Source organism: Scylla paramamosain, chromosome 44 (assembly GCF_035594125.1).
Source record: "Scylla paramamosain isolate STU-SP2022 chromosome 44, ASM3559412v1, whole genome shotgun sequence".
NCBI classification, from domain to species: domain Eukaryota; kingdom Metazoa; phylum Arthropoda; class Malacostraca; order Decapoda; family Portunidae; genus Scylla; species Scylla paramamosain.
In genome coordinates, this window is record NC_087194.1 from 11,563,473 (window position 1) to 11,583,617 (window position 20,145).

Sequence of the window (20,145 nt, forward strand, 5' to 3'; positions counted from 1 at the left end):
TCTTGAAACCTCCCTCTTGAAGGAATTCAAGTCATAGGAAGGTGGAAATACAGAAGCAGGCAGGGAGTTCCAGAGTTTACCAGAGAAAGGGATGAATGATTGAGAATACTGGTTAACTCTTGCGTTAGAGAGGTGGACAGAATAGGGGTGAGAGAAAGAAGAAAGTCTTGTGCAGCGAGGCCGCGGAAGGAGGGGAGGCATTATTATTATTATTATTATTAAACATAACGGAGAAGGCAGAGTGGGACGAGCGCAAGCGCTATAAGTTGCCAGATGACAACCCCCACCCACCTTGCAGTTAGCAAGATCAGAAGAGCAGTTGGCATGAAAATAGCGGTAGAAGACAGCTAGATATGCAACATTGCGGCGGTGAGAGATAGGTTGAAGACAGTCAGTTAGAGGAGAGGAGTTGATGAGATGAAAAGCTTTTGATTCCACCCTGTCTAGAAGAGCAGTATGAGTGGAACCCCCCCCAGACATGTGAAGCATACTCCATACATGGACGGATAAGGCCCTTGTACAGAGTTAGCAGCTGGGGGGGGTGAGAAAAACTGGCGGAGACGTCTCAGAACACCTAACTTCATAGAAGCTGTTTTAGCTAGAGATGAGATGTGAAGTTTCCAGTTCAGATTATAAGTAAAGGACAGACCGAGGATGTTCAGTGTAGAAGAGGGAGACAGTTGAGTGTCATTGAAGAAGAGGGGATAGTTGTCTGGAAGGTTGTGTCGAGTTGATAGATGGAGGAATTGAGTTTTTGAGGCATTGAACAATACCAAGTTTGCTCTGCCCCAATCAGAAATTTTAGAAAGATCAGAAGTCAGGCGTTCTGTGGCTTCCCTGCGTGATATGTTTACCTCCTGAAGGGTTGGACGTCTATGAAAAGACGTGGAAAAGTGCAGGTGGTATCATCAGCATAGGAGTGGATAGGACAAGAAGTTTGGTTTAGAAGATCATTAATGAATAATAAGAAGAGAGTGGGTGACAGGACAGAACCCTGAGGAACACCACTGTTAATATATATATATATATATATATATATATATATATATATATATATATATATATATATATATATATATATATATATATATATATATATATATATATATATATATATATATATATATATATATATATATATATATATATATATATATATATGTGCATGTTAACGTGTGATATATATATATATATATATATATATATATATATATATATATATATATATATATATATATATATATATATATATATATATATATATATATATATATATATATATATATATATATATATATATATCACACGTTAACATGCACACAATCATACAGAAGGAAATTCCGGGACTCTTCTGTGAGGATACAAAGTGACCAGTGAATTAATTGTAAACAACCATAAGAACATAAAGAACATAAGAAATAATGGAAGCTGCAAGAAGCGACCAGGCTTACACGTGGCAGTCCTTGTATGAAATATACCTACCTATTTTCACTATCATCCCCATCCATAAACCCATCTAAACTTCTCTTAAAGCTCCCTAATGTCTTAGCACTAACAACATGATTACTGAGTCCGTTCCACTCATCTACCACTCTATTTGAGAACCAATTTCTTCCTATCTCTTTCTTAAATCTAAAATATTCAAGCTTGAACCCTTTATTTCTTGTTCTATCCTGGTTGCTGATCCTAAGAATTTTGCTTACATCCCCCTTGTTATAACCCTTATACAAAGATTTCTATCAGGTCCTCTCTTAACCTACGTTAACCTCTTAACCACGACAGGTGGCAGCATGACACGGATATTTCCTCATGGACACAGATAATGTGGGTATCTGTGTGTCTAAGAAAGCTTTGTAAATTTTTCACACAAAGAAAAAAAAAATGACATTGTTAAGACCCACTAACTTTTTTTTTTCACTGAGAAAAAAAAAAAATCAAGGATTAAAAAAAAATGCAGCCGGCACTGTTACAATCCTAACTTCCTCTCCCTTATAAGAAATGCAAGCTATACTCGTGTGTGGAGCAGAACTGGTTAAAGTCACACCGTAGCTTTCCAGTACAGGGAATGAGGAAGAGAATATTTGATCATTTTTTCGCGCGCGCGCGCGCGTGCGTGTGTGTGTGTGTGTGTGTGTGTGTGTGAAAAGGGAAGTAACAAGGGCTCTACAAGTCTTGCTCAATGGATGAAGAAGAGAGACAGGACCGATGGTTGGATGTTTCCTCCCTGCCTCCCAATCACGTGTTACCCGAATGTCTGAGAATGATGTTGATATTCCTCGGCCATGTTATTACTGCATTCCTCGCCTTCATAGTTGAGGGAGTTTCCCTTAACTACCGTGTGAATCGTGCAACTTATAGAAATAACTGCAAGACTGTTGTATAGCCTCAAAGAACGCCTGCGTGCATATTTGTCCATCTGCACATATCCACCTATTAATTAATTTATTTAGCTCTACTGGTTGGATACAGTGGCGTAGCTAAGGTGGGGGGCGGGTGGCGGTCCGCCCCGGGCGCGAAATTTTTTTTCCAAAAAAATTTGGAGTGTGGGGGCGGGGCTTAAGTGATGCGTGTGTAGAGAAAACGAATTTTATGGTTAACTTAATGATAATATTTTATTAACAATCACATTCTCTCTCTCTCTCTCTCTCTCTCTCTCTCTCTCTCTCACACACACACACACACACACACACACACACACTGAATAAGTAGTGTTTTTGTTCAGTAGCATCATCACTCAATATTTTATTAACACAGGCAGTACATCATAATTGGTGTTACATGAGTACAGACACCTAATTTTATGGGTAACTGAACATTATTTTATTAACACAGCTAGCTAGAGTACATCATTCGTAATCCACGAATGCATAAAACCAATTTTCCGGGTATCTTAACATTACCTATTTTATGAATACAAACAATATAATATTATCTATATAGTTCAGCCCATGCCTGACGACGATCATACAACTTCTTACAGTGGGCCAAATAGTTCGGGTACAGGCTTGCTATATCAACTGTACTTGGGGGCAGGAGATGTTTGCACACTGGTCGTAAAGTCAAAGATACCTGTGACAGTGAATTAAAAAAGCGTAAGGTGGCAGACAGTAGTCAGCTGATGCCGAAAAAGCAACCAAGAAAAGCTCCTCACTCTCTAAGTCAGTGTGTTACAAACAGTGAAGGAAGTGGTCAAAATAAATATTCCAAGTGGTAAGCATAATGGTAATCATGGATGAAACGGTGTGTGTGTGTGTGTGTGTGTGTGTGTGTGTGTGTGTGTGTGTGTGTGTGTGTGTGTGTAAGGTGTGTGTGTGTGTGTGTGTGTGTGAGAGAGAGAGAGAGAGAGAGAGAGAGAGAGAGAGAGAGAGAGAGAGAGAGAGAGAGAGAGAGAGAGAGAGAGAGAGAGAGAGAGAGAGAGAGAGAGAGAGAGAGAGAGAGAGAGAGAGAGAGAGAGAGAGAGAGAGAGAGCGTGTGTGATTGTTAATAAAATATTATCATTAAGTTAACCATAAAATTCGTTTTCTCTACACACGCATCACTTAAGCCCCGCCCCCACACTCCAAATCGTTTGTGAAAAAAAAATTCGCGCCCCGGGCGTCACTTTTTGGGGGCGGCACTTTGGTCCATTGTATAATAGACATAAATATGATTGACAATTGACGTTACTTCCTATTACCACCCTTTCCGTTACAGTGCCTCATTTTTTTTTACATTTATTTGATAACAAGTACTCGGGTTATTAGAAATGAATCACGAGAAAACTGATACGTAAAAAATAACAAAGTATATACCTAGGCATAGACTACTCTTCGCTGGACTGCACACGAGCTCAGCTCGCTAGGCTGTGCTCTCACACTCAGTTGAGGCCTAAACGGTGAAACCCAGAGAACAAATAATGGTGATATTTAGTTGATCAAAAACGTAATATTATTTTTCTCTACGTTACCAAGAATGAGTTGTGGTGCTTTCGTGAGGTCATGAAGGAAATTATTCTTTATTCTAATGTTTTAAATGTTATGAACGCCAGGGAGACAGTGACGTGTGCCTGCAGAGTGTGTGTGACCCACCCCAGGCAGAGGACAATACTGCAGGGCAGCGTGCGGGTGCTGCTGCACCCTCTCCGAGGAAGGCTGCCCCCACCAAGGTAGTCACAGGAGCCACGCGACAACCGCGGGGTCCCTCGGGGATGGCTCCTGCTTCCCCTTTCTCAGAGGACAAGTTACCTGAGGCAGACTGTGATGGGATGCCGCCGGTGAATGGACGTTGGTCACCCGCAGGAAGAGGCGCTGCTCCGCCCCTACTTCCAGTCCCGACTGCCAGCCCCGAGCCAGACCAGGGAAATGTGATGTCAGCCCTGCAGACTCTGATGGAGCAGATGTCTCGCCTGACACAGGACGTGGACGACCTAAAGACCCGGGTGCAACACCATCACAATGAACGGTAAGGCTTTCTGCATCTTAACATGGAATGTCAATGGTCTACATGCTCGCTTCACTGACTTACACTCTCACGTCCTTCTCCATAAGCCTGACATTATTGCCTTACAGGAGGTAGGGCCACGGGTGCCTGAGCTGCGGGGTTATGCCTCCCACACCTTCAGTTGTGACGGCAGTAGTCGGGGATGGCTATTTACATTAGACATGGGATTCCGGTTACTTTCAGGGAAATGAGGGTCACCGAGGGTATTGAATTTATTACTGTTTGCTTGCACACCTTGGGTGAAGTTATTTACTTTGTAAACATGTACATTCATGCTGGTGCCTTAAATGTTGCAGATTTTCCTGATTATGTCCTTGAGGAGCAGACTGTTATCATGGGTGACCTTAATGCCAGGCATAAGGAATTAGGAAGCCATCCCACCACCAATGCTAATGGTGTGCGCTGGAAGGCTTTCCTTGACACCACAGATACAGTAGTGCTCTGTGGGGAACATGCACCCACACATGTACAAGGAGGCAGACTTGACTATGTAGCCCTTATCAATATGCCAACGTATACTGCCGAAACCCTTCTTGTCAGATCTTTGCTGAGTGACCACTTCGCCCTGGAGACGACCTTCCCGGTGCAGTTTAGATTTTTGTTGCCCTTGGCCAGTATCCTTCCTACATAAAAAAAAAAAAAAAAAAAAAAAAAAAGTCCGCCCTGGCAGTGCCCAGGAAGCGACTGACGGTGCCACCATCCAGGATGGCAGGCCTCGTTGTCCATGTGATGGCGTGGTACTCTGCCGTGAAGGGCTCCTTCGCCGACGCAGAGACACTGTACGACGGACTGCTACACACCATCGAGGGATTCATCGCGACTCCAAGGGCTCTGGCAAGGAGCCACACTCCACGCCGCTGGACTTACGCTACCTACCGTGTTCCTGAACTGCCAACAGACGCTCGCTGCCTACCAGAGATGTTGGCAGCTTAACCCAGCAGACACAGAGTCACGGGATGCTATGGTTACTGTGGCTCGACACCTCACGGATCTGAGGCAGCAGGAAAGAAAGAAGTACTGGGTCTTCTTCCTGGACCGGGTGCGCAGGACCCGGTCCCTCCGGGAGGTGTGGCACTACTTTAACAGTGTCCGGGGCAAGCCCAGGCGGCAGGTGTGTGACCCTGATCCTGCCGGCAGGGCACGAGAGCTCGTCCTGCAGTGGAAGGAAGCCTTATCCTTCTCTGGCCTTCCTGTGGAACACCAGGAGGTGCTTGACCGGCAAAGACCACAAAAGATGAAGTTGATTCGCCACAGTGTTTCTCTGCCAGATGACACCTGTGTGCCTATCACACATGATGAACTTCTCTCAGCAGTTAAATTGGGCAAGTCAACAGCTCCTGGCAAGGATGGCATCACCTATGACATCCTCAATGCCCTCCTGGAGGTAAAGTTAGACAACCCTGTCTTAGACCTATTTAACATGTCTTTCACTGCTGGCAAGCTTCCCCACTCCTGGAAAACAGCCATTATCATCCCAATTCCCAAAGGTGATGGCACCTTTCGCCCCATTTCTCTCACCAGCTGTCTGTGTAAGATGATGGAACGGGTAATATTGAACAGGCTTATATATAAGGTGGGCCATGTCCCCTCTGGCAATGTACATGGCTCCCTAAAAGGTCATTCCACAGGTCATTGTTTTGTTGAGTGCCTGATAAATAAGGATGCTACCTGCAGAACTTTCGTTGATCTCAAGGGTGCCTTCGACAGGGCCAACAAAGATGTTATTATAGAGGAACTCATTCTCAAAGGTGTCATTCTCAAGGATGGATCAGGGACTATTTGTACAATAGAACAGCACAGGTTTGGTTTCATTGTGCAGTCTCCTCTTAGGAAGTCTTTGAGCTTGGAACACCACAGGGTGGAGTCCTTAGTCCAATGCTTTTCAACGTTTTAATGGACAAAATTGCGTGTTGTTCCTTCCCGCAGGGCACCCAGGTCCTCATCTATGCTGACGACATACTCCTCCAATGCCCCACACCCAGGACTCTCCAGTCAGCTCTGTCACAACTAGCAGCATTGTGTGTTCAAATGGGACTTGTAATTAATGAATGTAAAACCAAATTTCAAGCCAAAGGGAAGGTCTCTCGACCGCCCACTGTAAATAATGTTCCCATCCCTGGAGTTCATACACACAAGTACCTGGGTGTACAGCTGAGTTTCAGGAAGTCACTCCACGCTGTACACTATGTTCGAGACCTCTGTCTGCCACAGCTAGTGCCACTTCGGCTACTAGCAAACATGGACCTGGGGCCTGGCATTCCAGTCCTAAGGATGTTCTATATATCTGTCGTACGGTCCCTCATTGACTACGCTGCCCTTATTTTTAGTGCCACCCAGCTCCATCCCCTGGAGCTTGTTCAGAATGAAGCCATGAGAATGATTTTGGGATGCCCAAGGACTGCAAGGATTGAGGTCCTCAGAGCTGAACTGCACCTGCCGAGTATTATGTGTAGGATACAGGAAATTTCTTGTCGGATGCTATGCACGGGCTCCGACTCTCTGAAGGGATCACTGACCCCCTGTATTGTGATTCTCGGACTCCTACAACTCCATACCTCAGGAAGATCTTGGGAGTTCTTACAAGTGTAGGTATAGCCGAGGCCTGTTAACGTTGTTGTGTCACCGCTCCAACCCGTTTGGAACCCTCACCGTGTCAGTGCTGATATTCACTCACTGCATCAGCCCAAGAGAGACTGGCTCCCTCATGTGCTGCAAGACATGTTTATGACTAAATTGTTCAAGTACCCCCACGTTCAGGCTATTCATGTTGATTGTGATGGTTCAGTCTATGGCAGCAGGTCCGGATGTGGGCTGTTCATCCGCGACTACATTTCTGCCAATCACTACACTGACACTGAGGTTTCCAGGAGGCTCCCTGCACACATGTCCTCCACTAGGGCAGAACTGTATGCTGTTCTGGAGGCGCTCCATATTGTGGCGCCTCTCCATAAGGATGTATTCTTTGTTGACAGTCAGGCTGCACTCTGTGCTCTCCAGTCTACCTCCCCCATGGACTGTGATCTAGTTAATAAATGTCTTGATCTCATCCACACCCTAGAAGGTGCTGGTGCCACGGTTCACTTCACCTGGATACCCTCTCATGTGCGTATCCCGCTTAATGAAGAGGCAGACCGCCTTGCTCAATGTGCCCTTCAGGACGACACAGTGGACCCTGGCGCTGAGTACACTCTGGGCTATGTTAAGAGTAGCATGAAGGACTTTGTACATAGTAGCATTAATGATCAGTTGGAGCTTTGTTGCCATAGGGGAAGTGCCAGTAGACTTCACTATGTGCGTGTCTCCCAGAGCTGTGCTTACTCCTATGGGAGACACACTGCATCACATGATAGGGTGGCAATGAGGCTCAGATTAGGCTATAAATACTTTTGGGAAGTCAGTGCTTCTCCTGGCGTGTGCTGTGCGTTGTGTGCTGTGTGCTGCACCAAGGGGACACACTCTGCGTCATTATGTCACGGAATGTCCTCTCATTGCTACATTTAGGCTGCAAGGTCAACATGGCTTGTACGAGTATACCCTCATTGACCATTTCTTAGACTCAGCCACTCTCAGGGAAATACTCAAGGAATATCCTACGTTTGCTCCCAGACTGTAGGATATTTATGCAATAAGGTGTGCAATATCTGTATTTATTTATTTACTTATATTCGTGTAATGTATGCTATATTTTTATATTTTTTTTGATACTCTACCCTTAAGTCTTTGCCCAGGGGGTGGGTGGCATGGTCCGTCCTCCTCCTCTGTTGTATTTCATTATTAATGCAACAATAAATGTATCAATCAATCAATCATGTTATGAACGAATTATTAAATTAAGGGATCATGTTTCAGCAACACTAGAGGAAGAGCGCGTGCATTCTTATCTAATGTATATTTACATGGGCGTGATACAATGTACCTTCTCTGTGACGTAGATTGCATCCTCCATGACGATTAATAATAATAGCGAAGTTTCATTTCTTTTTTTTACATTTGCTCTGCCCTGCTTAATTGGTGGAATAAAGGCACCTGATGGCAACACTAGGCAGCTGCCCGTCATCTTCCCTCCCTCACTCCCTCTGCTCACTGGTCAGCTGACGAGGTTTGTGCGGCACTGAGAGGTGGCACGTATCATTATTCTCAAGCATTATCGTGTGTTACTGTTGTCTTACTGCAACACTCATTCTTCCTGATGATGAATATATCTTAAACATGCTCAACATGGCAAGTGAGAAAAAAACATTCATCAAAAGTTACAAATAGCAGGAAATATGTCCTCAGTAAATATGCCCCGGTATTGTAGCAGGACCAAGTGACGCCACACCGCCATTGATTCAAATTTCTTTCCTGACTGGACTATGTAAATACATAGAAAATTAACCTCTGCTGTAGGCTGGACTGTGGAGTGTATAAGGAGCAATATCGTGGGTGACGTGTGTGCAGGTTGAAATGCTGTACGTGCACTGAAGGGTGTCCCCGTCAAGTCAGCGAGGTACTATTACATGTCCAAATTTGTGGGACGTATATGTTACGAACTTACACAGCGCTGTGAAATGTTTTCTTGTTTAACATGATTTTTTTTTTCTTATATATATATATATATATATATATATATATATATATATATATATATATATATATATATATATATATATATATATATATATATATATATATATATATATATATATATACACAGTACGTATAATCAACACAAATGCTAACAACCACCATTACAGCCACCACCATCCAGCACTACCACCACCACCACCACCACCACCACCACTACTACTACTACTACTACTACTACTACTACTACTACTAATAATAATAATAATAATAATAATAATAATAATAATAATAACAATAATATAATTTTCACTTCCACTAGGCTCATTCAGGACTAGGCTACTGTTGATACTATTAATACCTTTAATACTACTACTACAATAATACTACTACTGCTGCTTGTGATGGTGGTGGTGCTACTACTACTACTACTACTACTACTACTACTACTACCACCACCACCACCACCACCTCAATGCTAGGCTATTACTAATATTTATATCACCTATCAATCTAACTCGGCTAGGCTACTACTGATACTAATCATTCTTCTTCATTCTTCCTCCTCCTCCTCCTCCTCCTCCTCCTCCTCCTCCTTCTCCTCCTCTTCCTCCTCCTCCTCAAGTTTTTAATTTCCACTTATATTTTATTGTTCTTTCTTTCCCTAGATGAAGCGAATGAAGGAAAGTGGTGCTGCTTTTAGATTAAAAAGAGAAAGGAAAGAGAAAAACTAATTAAAAAGCATGAAGGGGCACTATTGCAATTCATCAAGCCTAAAGAAACTACTACTAACATCGACCAAACCGCTGCTGAAACTGGAGAAGTTTACGATCCAAACCATTATCAGATTCAAATGTTTCAACTGCAAGTGATTCGTCAACTACAATTAATGTAGAACATAAGCTCGTGAGAAAAAAAAAAAAAAAATCAGATGTGGACAGAGTGGACTTAAAAGATGTTGGTCTATGGCCAACCAAGATTAACAATGACGCACGGATCTCACTGGTATCAAGATTGCTTGATATCATAAGATTTCAAAACAAAACAAAAAGCAAAAAGCAAAACAAAATTTGCCTTTACGAGGGCGCCGAATCTAGAGAGTAGAGACTGGTACTGAACCAAAAGTAACAGACAATAGAGGAAATTTTTTAGAATTAGTTTATTTGCTGGCAAAATATGACCCAGAATTACGTGAACATCTTCCAAGAATCCAGATGGGAAACAAGTTCACTACTTCTTATCTGTCACCTACTATTCAAAACGAGCTTATTGAGATTTTGGGAGAAAATGTAAGAAGCAAAATCATCAGCTAAGTAAAAGAAGCAAAGTACTTTTCAATGATATTCGACAGCACTCCTGATATTTCACATAAGAATCAAATTAGCTAAGTTTTTCGCTGTTATGATCAATGGAGATCAAGTGAAGGTTGTGGAATAATTTGTTGATTTCATTGAAACAAAAGGTAAAACGGCCCAAAATATTGCAACTGTGATTTTGGAAAAAAATAGAAAATGATAGAATTGATATTAAAAACTGCACAGGGCAGGCACATGATAATGCTACAGTAATGGCTGGTCAACATTCTGGTGTTCAGAAGTATATTAAGGAAATAAATCGAAAAGCGAAGTTTGTTGCTTGTACAAATCACTCACTGAATTTGGCTTGTGTTCATGCAACTTCTGTTGCTGTAAATTGTTACCTTTTTTGGAAGTGTAGAGCGTGTTTTTATTTTTATTTTTTTTCATCATCAACTCATCGCTTTGTCACTGGTCAAAGTGTGAAACGCATAATTAAAACAAGGTGGAGTGCAAGGGGAAATGCTGAATGTATTGTAAAAGAACATTTCTCAGAAATTTTAAGTGGCTTAGAAAAGTTAACTTTCGCAGAAGAATATACAGTTACCAGATCAGAGGCTGGTGTGCTACTTGGTGCTTTGCAGTCATTTCCATTTCTGTGCTCTCTTGGCCTGTGGGAACCTGTCCTCCTAGAAATTAATGACACACAAAGGACTTAACTTACAGCAATATGATATCAAACTCGGGCATTAGAGGATTTCTTGGTTAAGAACAGAGAAAAGCTAGTAAATGATGGAGTTAACTATGCTAAAGAAGTTTGTGATGGTCTGGGTATATAGTCATGGAGCGTCAGCGTCAAAACAGAAAGAAGAAACAAATTTTTTGGTGAAGGCTCACAAGATGCTGGATTGCCACATGACATTGAATTAAAAAGAAAAATGTTTTCTTCACTAGATAGTGATCCAAGATATAAATCTGAGATTATTTCAACAGCTTCGTGAACTTGCTGAGAAATATGCTTTCCTTACTCCTACACATCTTACTGATGATCAGTATGAGTGCCAGCTTACTCAAACAGATCATGATGACATTGATAAAGATGAGTTCCTGCTTCAAAGAAAAGACTGCAGCATTTTATTGGTGTTGCTACTTGTCAAGGTCAAACGAATATGTGGAAAGAAGGCTCCCTGGAGGTTTTGCAGTTTATTCATAAATATAATGTTGGGAATTCGGTTCCAAATCTAGTAGTTATGCTGCGGATTTTCCTCACAATTGCTATCAGTGTTGCTGCCTGCGAAAGGAGTTTTTTCTGAACTAAAACTAATAAAAAATCTTGCTATGTTGTCTATAGAGAGACACTTGCAGATGAAATAAATTTTGACAATATTATTGATGATCTTGCTGACAGAAAAGCAAGAAAAATTTCTTTGTAGAAAGAGGTGATAATTTTCAACTGATTAAAATTATTCAAAGAATACCATTTATGAGTAATTATTAAATTTTCATTTTAAAGGATTTGATTCCATTATCAATCAATAAAAGAGAAAAAAACAGCTATTCATGTCTGAATATATATATATATATATATATATATATATATATATATATATATATATATATATATATATATATATATATATATATGTGTGTGTGTGTGTGTGTGTGTGTGTGTGTGTGTGTGTGTGTGTGTGTGTGTGTGTGTGTGTGTGTGTGTGTGTGTGTGTGTGTGTGCATTGTAATATTGTATTACTTCTGGGAAGGGCGGAAATTAATTGGAGGCCGTGGGCCGCCCCGTGCGGCAAAAACACGAGCTACGCCACTGGTTGGATACCTTATTAATTTGTACCTCCAGGATGCCGCGTCTCTGGTGCCTTGATTCCTTTGTGCTACCCTTCCTCTTGCATGACCTAAAGCAATGCAGAAAACGGATATATGATACGTGGGATACAAGATTAAGGGGGAAAAAAAAGACCATTCATTAAAAGGCAAAAATGATACGCAGAGAGGTGCAGAGAGAAAAAGAGCAGGACCAGTTTTTGGATGGAAGTGTTGCAGCTGAGTGAGAATCAATGTGCAAAATTGAGCGAGTTGAAGCCTCCGCCTCCCTGTCTGAGATGCTGAAGTAAAAAAGAATTTGAAGCTCATGCTCATAGATATGGATTTTTGAGTGTACATAATAGATCTTGGATACAATCAGAGTACGTTCACCATAAAAGAGTAAGTTGTGATGGGGAAGATAAACAGAGAGCATGCTTAAAGTGATGCATTTTTCAAAGTAAATGTTACTCAGCAATTATGTATCAGACATTGATGACATAATAAGGCTAACTGCGCAACATTTGAGTTACACAGACATGCACACCACTACTTAATATACAAAAAAAGTTGACAGGCCTGTTATTAGTAAGATTGAAACCACCATATCTCTCTCTCTCTCTCTCTCTCTCTCTCTCTCTCTCTCTCTCTCTCTCTCTGATATCTGTTACCTTTATCCTCGCTGCCCGCCCACGCCAGTCATCAGAGGTTGAATATTCGTTCGGTGACATGAAACGCGATCAGGGTAGTTAAGCAGGCCTCCCAAGTTATATGTAGAGGCCGATCGAGTCCGCGCGGTGCGATCAAGAGCAATGGAAAGCCGTATCATCGATCTGTCTCTCTGCAAGAGACAGCTGTGGGGGTTGGCTTCGATGATGTGTAATGTGACCCCGGGAGTGGTATAGGCTGGCTCGTGTTGAGATGATCGTTCTATTAGTTCCCGGAATGGAAACAAGGGATCCCAGAATTTCCATTGATTGGTGATTGAATAAAAAAAAAAAAAACGTAAACGATTAGGCAACTCATAAACATTTGTACCTACGAGTTAGAAAAATACCTTGTAAATGTTTGTCAAAATTTATGTATATTTTTTTACTGGAATTCTACTTAAGGATTTATTCAATAATTATAATTTATATCAATAGTGCTGTATACTGCCTTTTTTTCTGTATTCAAGGTTATGTATATGAATTCGCAACCATGTTAGCCTGAATATTATAACCATCCTGCATTCACTTCTCTCCGACACACATGAGTACCATCAATCTTCTAGTTACATTTCAGTCGAGCAAACTGACAACTCAAGAGCAAAAAATGCTGATCACCACCAACTTGCGACGTGAGAGAAGCCATCATTACCGCTTGTAGTTGGTGAAGCGTGTGCAATGGACTTGGGGAAAGGCAGTGCGCAGGAGGGAAAGAGGAAAATGGAAGTAGTTTTTGTCAAGTAGACCATTGAGTTGTAGCAGAGTTACAAACAAGTCAGGTTGAAAGGTTGACTACAGAATCAAACGGCACAGAACCTTAACAGCCACAAAGATTTTAAATTGACAGGATATAAGCGACAGATTAGTATCCACGTATTCCACCTCATCCTTCTAACACGGGATACTGTGCAGAGAGAGAGAGAGAGAGAGAGAGAGAGAGAGAGAGAGAGAGAGAGAGAGAGAGAGAGAGAGAGAGAGAGAGAGAGAGAGAGAGAGAGAGAATATTGAAACTATAAATATACCAAAAGTTACACGCATTTTCTTGTTTTCTTTCTCCCTTACATGTTTCTAAAGTCAAGATATTTTTTTTATTATTCTTTTGATTTACATCCTCCCTTCCTTCCAGTTTACTATTGACACGTTAAGTGACCGCCGCTTACCATTCAAGAATATTTTACTAACGATAAAAAAGTTTAGGTAATAATTTATTCCTCGCCGCGTCTGACGATCCACACTGATTCTAATATCTAAACTGTCGCGTCGCCATTTGATTATCTCATTACTTCTTGCATCTTATCCACGCAGTCGACAGATAGGATTTCCAAGCACCTCATTCACTTACGCAGCATAACTTTTGCATAACTCTGTTCACCACGACATAAAATCCCTTGTAGACTTCATATAATTTTCTTACGTAGTTAAGCTTTCTTCAGTGTTAAAGGCAGGGTGCGTCTGGCACAAGACATATTTATTGGGATTTTCTTACGGAAGCGATCTCCTTTAATATTGTAGCAATAAACATCAAATATCATGTAGATAATTTTCAAGTGCCCTGTGATGCGCGAAAAATGATCTCACAGTAGTAGGGTCTGAACATGTATTCCGAGGTCACCTGAAGGCGAACACGATCACTCAGCTGACACCTTGGTTATCATCTGTACAATATTCCTGGACACACATCTTCATAATACAGACCTTGCTTCACTCCAACATACATTTTTCTATAAAAACAAAAAAAGGAAGTCTAGCAGAGGCAAAAAAGCTATATGTAAAAAATGTATCTCTTGTAAGACATATTTTTTAAATATATGATAATGCCGTATTTGAACGTCATTCACTGGTGTGCTAATGTGACTGCAGGCTATTGCTTATTTTTCTTGTGTACTTGACACACCAACTTAATAAATCAATATTTTTTTCCTGTCGATTACTATCTGTAAGTGCATTTTTTAGAAACTGCCCTACTCTTCACTATCACATTTCAGGAAAACCACAACGTCACCGTAAAGAAGACTTACACGACAATGAAGATAATTATGTAGAGAATAGGAAGAAAGAAGAAAATAGACAAGTCCTTTTTCTATCATACATTTCTATGCTCTTGCCACGTTCTCCTCCTCATCCTTCTTCACTTTCTTCTCTCCCAGTTACAGAAAGTTAAGTATCATGCCTTACAGAACCATGCTTCTAGACGTCTGGCCAGCTCTCCACCAGATTTCTGGCTTCTGCTCACGACGCAAAACTAGGTTATCTAAGTTGTGTATTTCCGCATCCCAAGGCCATTTGAGGAGGAATGCCATGTGTGTGTGTGTGTGTGTGTGTGTGTGTGTGTGTGTGTGTGTGTGTGTGTGTGTGTGTGTGTGTGTGTGTGTGTGTGTGTGTGTGTGTGTGTGTGTGTGTGTGTGTGTGTGTGTGTGTGTGTGTGTGTGTGCAGTGAACTGAGACGTGCAATTATTTCCCTTTTTCCCCCCACTCATTGAAATCTCAGCCAACGAAAACGTGCGTGGAGTTAGTTACGAGCATCCTCATCCTCCTCGCCCTCCTGCTTCTCCTCCTTACCTTCCTCCTTTTCCTCTTCTCTGTATCTTTAAAACAAAACTCCTGATGAAAGACATGCCTTCACTTTTTAAAACGAAATAGTGCCTATCTATGTATCATGAATACTATATTCCACTCTTGTATTTTCCCAGAACTACAAATAATTAGGAACTGTAGAAATAACGAGGAACATCACCTAGCTGAGGCTGCTCCTTGTCAGAGATGCCGGACTTACAAGAATTATACACTGAGGAGGTTAATTTATAGATAATTATAGTCATGACAAATCAAATCCAGCACATACCTGTTAAAATATAAACTTCACTACACCAACATACCCTTCCACTTGAAAGGGCCACGTAGCTGTAAACTTGAAGCTCAGTTCATAACCCAGTGACTTTACAATTGTTTCACCAGAGAGAATTTCACCAAGCAACTGGCAATTATCAAACACATCCAAGAAGACTGATGGTTTTCCAAGAATGAGTTGAATTTAAATCCATCTAGACACTTATATCCTCCCGTTTGTGTTGAAATGCACCACTAGCTACGTAGATACGAGAATGTGTGTAATAGATGTATTCTAAAACAACTACTGTCCAAATAGAATGGGGGAAAACAGGTGCATTCCCAGTAGTGTGTGAGGATACATATGAAAGGTGTAATACAAATCAGCTACTTATATTTGAAGAAACAGGTAAATCTTAATAAACATACTAGTTCAGCAAATAAGCACCAAGACGCCACCTCTCGGCCTTCGGCTGAGACCAAACAGCCTCGCAGAATGATGATTATTTACTGACTTGCCCACAGCCAATAAAAACAACGTTACAAGGTTGTGAATATAAGCACGATTAGTAGTTGCACAAATATTGCTTCTATCTCAACACACACACACACACACACACACACACACACACACACACACACACACACTGAATCGCTAAGTTTAAGGACATTCGAGTACGTAACTCATTCCTCAACAACACCCACAATTTTAGGACATAAAACAGACATAACCTGCCACACTTGGACAAAAATGTAAAAACTGAATAAACTATCTCAGTATTTTAATATGTAAACTATTTGTTTTTTCTTATCTATTTCCTTATGAAATTTTATAAGCAGGAGAGAGAGAGAGAGAGAGAGAGAGAGAGAGAGAGAGAGAGAGAGAGAGATGTATGACAGGATACAGCCGCACTTATTTCATTCCCTACGTACTGTGTGCATTAGGTATACACGTAAGACCCGCAACCAGCTTTTACGAATACATACACGACTCCCCATAAGAATGATAAGATCTAGAATGGCAAGAACATAAAAGAATACTAGTAAGGTAACAGACAAGAAGCCGAGTAAGAATGACAAAGAAAAAAATAAGACAGTTATAGGATAAAAACGGCAAGAAAATATAATACCAGTAACCGAGACAAGAAAACGAGTAAGAATGACCAAAACTGAAATACTCATATGTAGTAAAAATGGCAAGACAAAAGTACAAGTACTGTATGTGAGAATGAAAAAAAAAAAGTAATAGAATGCCGGTATGTAAGAATGACAGGGACAAGACTGCTAATATGTAGCATGACTTTTATGATTTATTTGAAAGCAAGTAAGGAATTCTCTAGACAACAGTCCCTCAGCAATCTGGACTGCTAAGATCTCCAATAAGACCAAAGTTCCGTGTGCGCTGTGGTCCAGCTGGAGGTTCCAGCTTCACAAAGTATCTAGTAATCACATGGACCAAGTTGTAAACGCGCCTAGAATTCGGTAAGGCGTGATGGTGTCCTCCCGTTAAATGCTCTGTAGCACGAACGATTATGGTTAGCGAGCATCTGAACACTCACTCAACAGTCATCAACCGTCCGCCTCGCCGCGTCACTGCTGAGAAGCCAAGCCGATGAACGCTCCCAGACAAACAGGGACACGCCCATCTGTCCCTCATGATGTTAAAACCTGTCCTAATTTTGATCCTCTCAATGCAAAGAAAGGTATATATATATATATATATATATATATATATATATATATATATATATATATATATATATATATATATATATATATATATATATATATATATATATATATATATATATATATATATATATATATCGCTTACATTTCCTCACCACCACCCTTATCATTTGTCGTCCCCGCACAATGAAAGACATCACTCACGCTTAAATTAGAGAAGAACAATGCAGAGGCGACGGACAGCCAAATAACTTCTTCCAAGTGAATCTGGCAAGTATAACCGATGGAGACTTGTGAAGGATATAACTTACTAAGCAGCTTGGCGGCACAGGTGGAGGGTGACGGGTGGCAGGTGACGCTGAAAGTTTTGTTGGGCTCCTCTCCTCACTAATCACTGAGGTGGTACCACGCGGTGCACTCATGCAGGCTACTGAAAAAAAAAGTCTACTCAGCGATGCAATTCTGATATTTAACCCCCCTCCACCCTCTCTCTCCATCCATGGACCTCCAACAGGTGATAGGGTTCCAACTTTGAGGGAAAAAGAAAGACAGAATGTAGTAATGATGGGATTTTCGTTTGTAGCCTCCTGTGTGTGGCTCACTGTACGTAATGAGAAGAGCCGAGGGCGTGTCGGCGGTGATGCATCTGGTAGTTTGAGGTCAACCAAGGAGTTTCCCATTTTACGCTAACTGGTATTTTTCTAGAAAATTACCCTTATCTTGCTGATATACCCTGGAACACCCTCATTATAACCTGCTTGACTGACGTGAGATTCCAAAGCTCTAAAAACTGTTGAAATTTGCTGTTTTTCTTCAACATTATGGAACTGAAAATCTTTAATGAAACGTATACTATTCTTTTAAACACTATCGTCTTGGTGCATTACAAGAGCCTTATCTGTGCTACACAAAACACTCTAATTGTACACCTTCAGACACCATCCTGAACACTCAGCACTAGCTCTTATCGCTGGCAGAGATTAAAAGCATTGCGTTTAGTGTATCTTTCCAGACTGAATTAAACCAATTTAAGAGTCATTCAAGATATGGAGACAGAGCAATACTTAAGATTTTAGATCTATAAATATATTTCTCGTCGCAATGTTACTTTAGCCTCTAGTAAACCTTTGATACGATAAAGAGCAACAAGCGCAACGAATGAAATGGCATAAACACTCAATTAAAACACACGAGTCAAGGTGAATTTAATGCTGGGGTAACGTGCAGCTTGTCCCTCTACGTAACGCATTCATAACCAAGGTATCATAAACTATTTCCTTTGACAACTTAACTCCCTAGCTGCAACCCATTTTGTTTTACCTTTTTTACTTCCTTAATTGTAACTTATCTCATTGGAGTCTGTTGTGCGCTTCCTGCCTAATGTTGGCAGTCTGCTACAAAGTCATTAAGAGTCAGACAAGGTAACTCCAACTCCTATCAATTTCAAATGATCTAGTTATATCATTCCATCCTAAAATGTTCTGGTGAGGAAGGTTGATCTTAAATATTACACGATTTACCAACAAGAATCAGTTATGTAATGATGAAATGAACTGGAGGAATGAGTGAAGGACTGATCAAATCTTGGTTATCATCTATTTCATCCTACTTATTATTGTTATTTCTTTTTTTTGTCTTTTATTTTTTCTGATTTGAAAATATCTGATTACTGGTAAAATTCCCACGAAGTTTTGCTTCGTATAGGTTTCAACAACAATCTGATACCGCAAGACAAAAATATCATACTAGCCGCTAGCCTATCAGTTTCCTATCTTTTTTTCTTTCCGAGAGTTCGTGAAAAAAAAAGCATCTTGTTAATCTGAATAATGATGATGATAGTGGCAAGCTTTATGGCACGCTCGTTGTGTAATTACTGACACAAAACGCAGGAGCAGCAGCAGCAGCAGCAACAGCAGCAGTGGCGGCGGAGGCGGCAGTAGCAGTAGTAGTAGTAGTAGTAGTAGTAGTAGTAGTAGTAGTAGTAGTAGTAGTAGTAGTTGTTGTTGTTGTTGTTGTTGTTGTTGTTGTTGTTGTTGTTGTTGTTGTTGTTGTTGTTGTTATAGTGGTGGTGGTGGTGGCGTTTATGGTGAACATGAACAACAACTGACAAAGTCATCGATCAACAAAACCGATTCACAGTGACACCACCAACACCACCACCGTCACCACCACCACTCACATCACAGACACAAGCAGCCATGCCAAAGACGCACTGGAAGCTCTGAAGGATAAAACCCACAAGAAACGCAGCGACGACAAGCCAAGGCCATCTATTACGGCACTCAAATAATCTTAATGGCTGGTCTAAAGAAAAGTGAAGTACAATCAACACTTAGACAACAAATTAAGGACTGTTCAGGCCTTACTTAGGCGTAGCATCCATCGCGACATCCACCATGATTACAGCACAAGAAGTTAGCCGAAAGTTTCATCTCCGGCCAGGCCTAAAGTTACGTGTGGCAAGACCTGTGGAAATTGCACTGATGCCGGCACGGTAATGCGAGGCCATCACTCGTCCCCGAGGAACACCGCCACTCCTTCCCTGTGATTACCTGAACACTGCTAATTACGCTCTGTTCCAAAATTTATTTCTGATCAGTCAGTCATTCAGTCTCTCTCTCTCTCTCTCTCTCTCTCTCTCTCTCTCTCTCTCTCTCTCTCTCTCTCTCTCTCTCTCTGTCCATCTAGTTTGAGGACGTAAATCCGGACAACACGCCGTCATCATTACATCATCACGAGAAGCAGCACTCTGTCCCCCAGGCAGTGAA

General features: G+C 41.1%; 1 long non-coding RNA gene across 2 annotated transcripts in view; it reads right to left on the minus strand.

Annotated features, from left to right (window-relative positions):
• LOC135094074 (uncharacterized) overlaps positions 1 to 20,145 on the minus strand; it is a 70,483-nt gene that overhangs the window by 2,285 nt on the left and 48,053 nt on the right. The window contains exon 3 of one of the 2 annotated variants that reach the window (XR_010263579.1): positions 17,689 to 17,804. This is a non-coding gene — a long non-coding RNA (uncharacterized LOC135094074). Of the gene's footprint in view, positions 1 to 17,688; positions 17,808 to 20,145 lie in introns of both variants that reach the window. The other variant, XR_010263578.1, reaches the window with a different exon arrangement.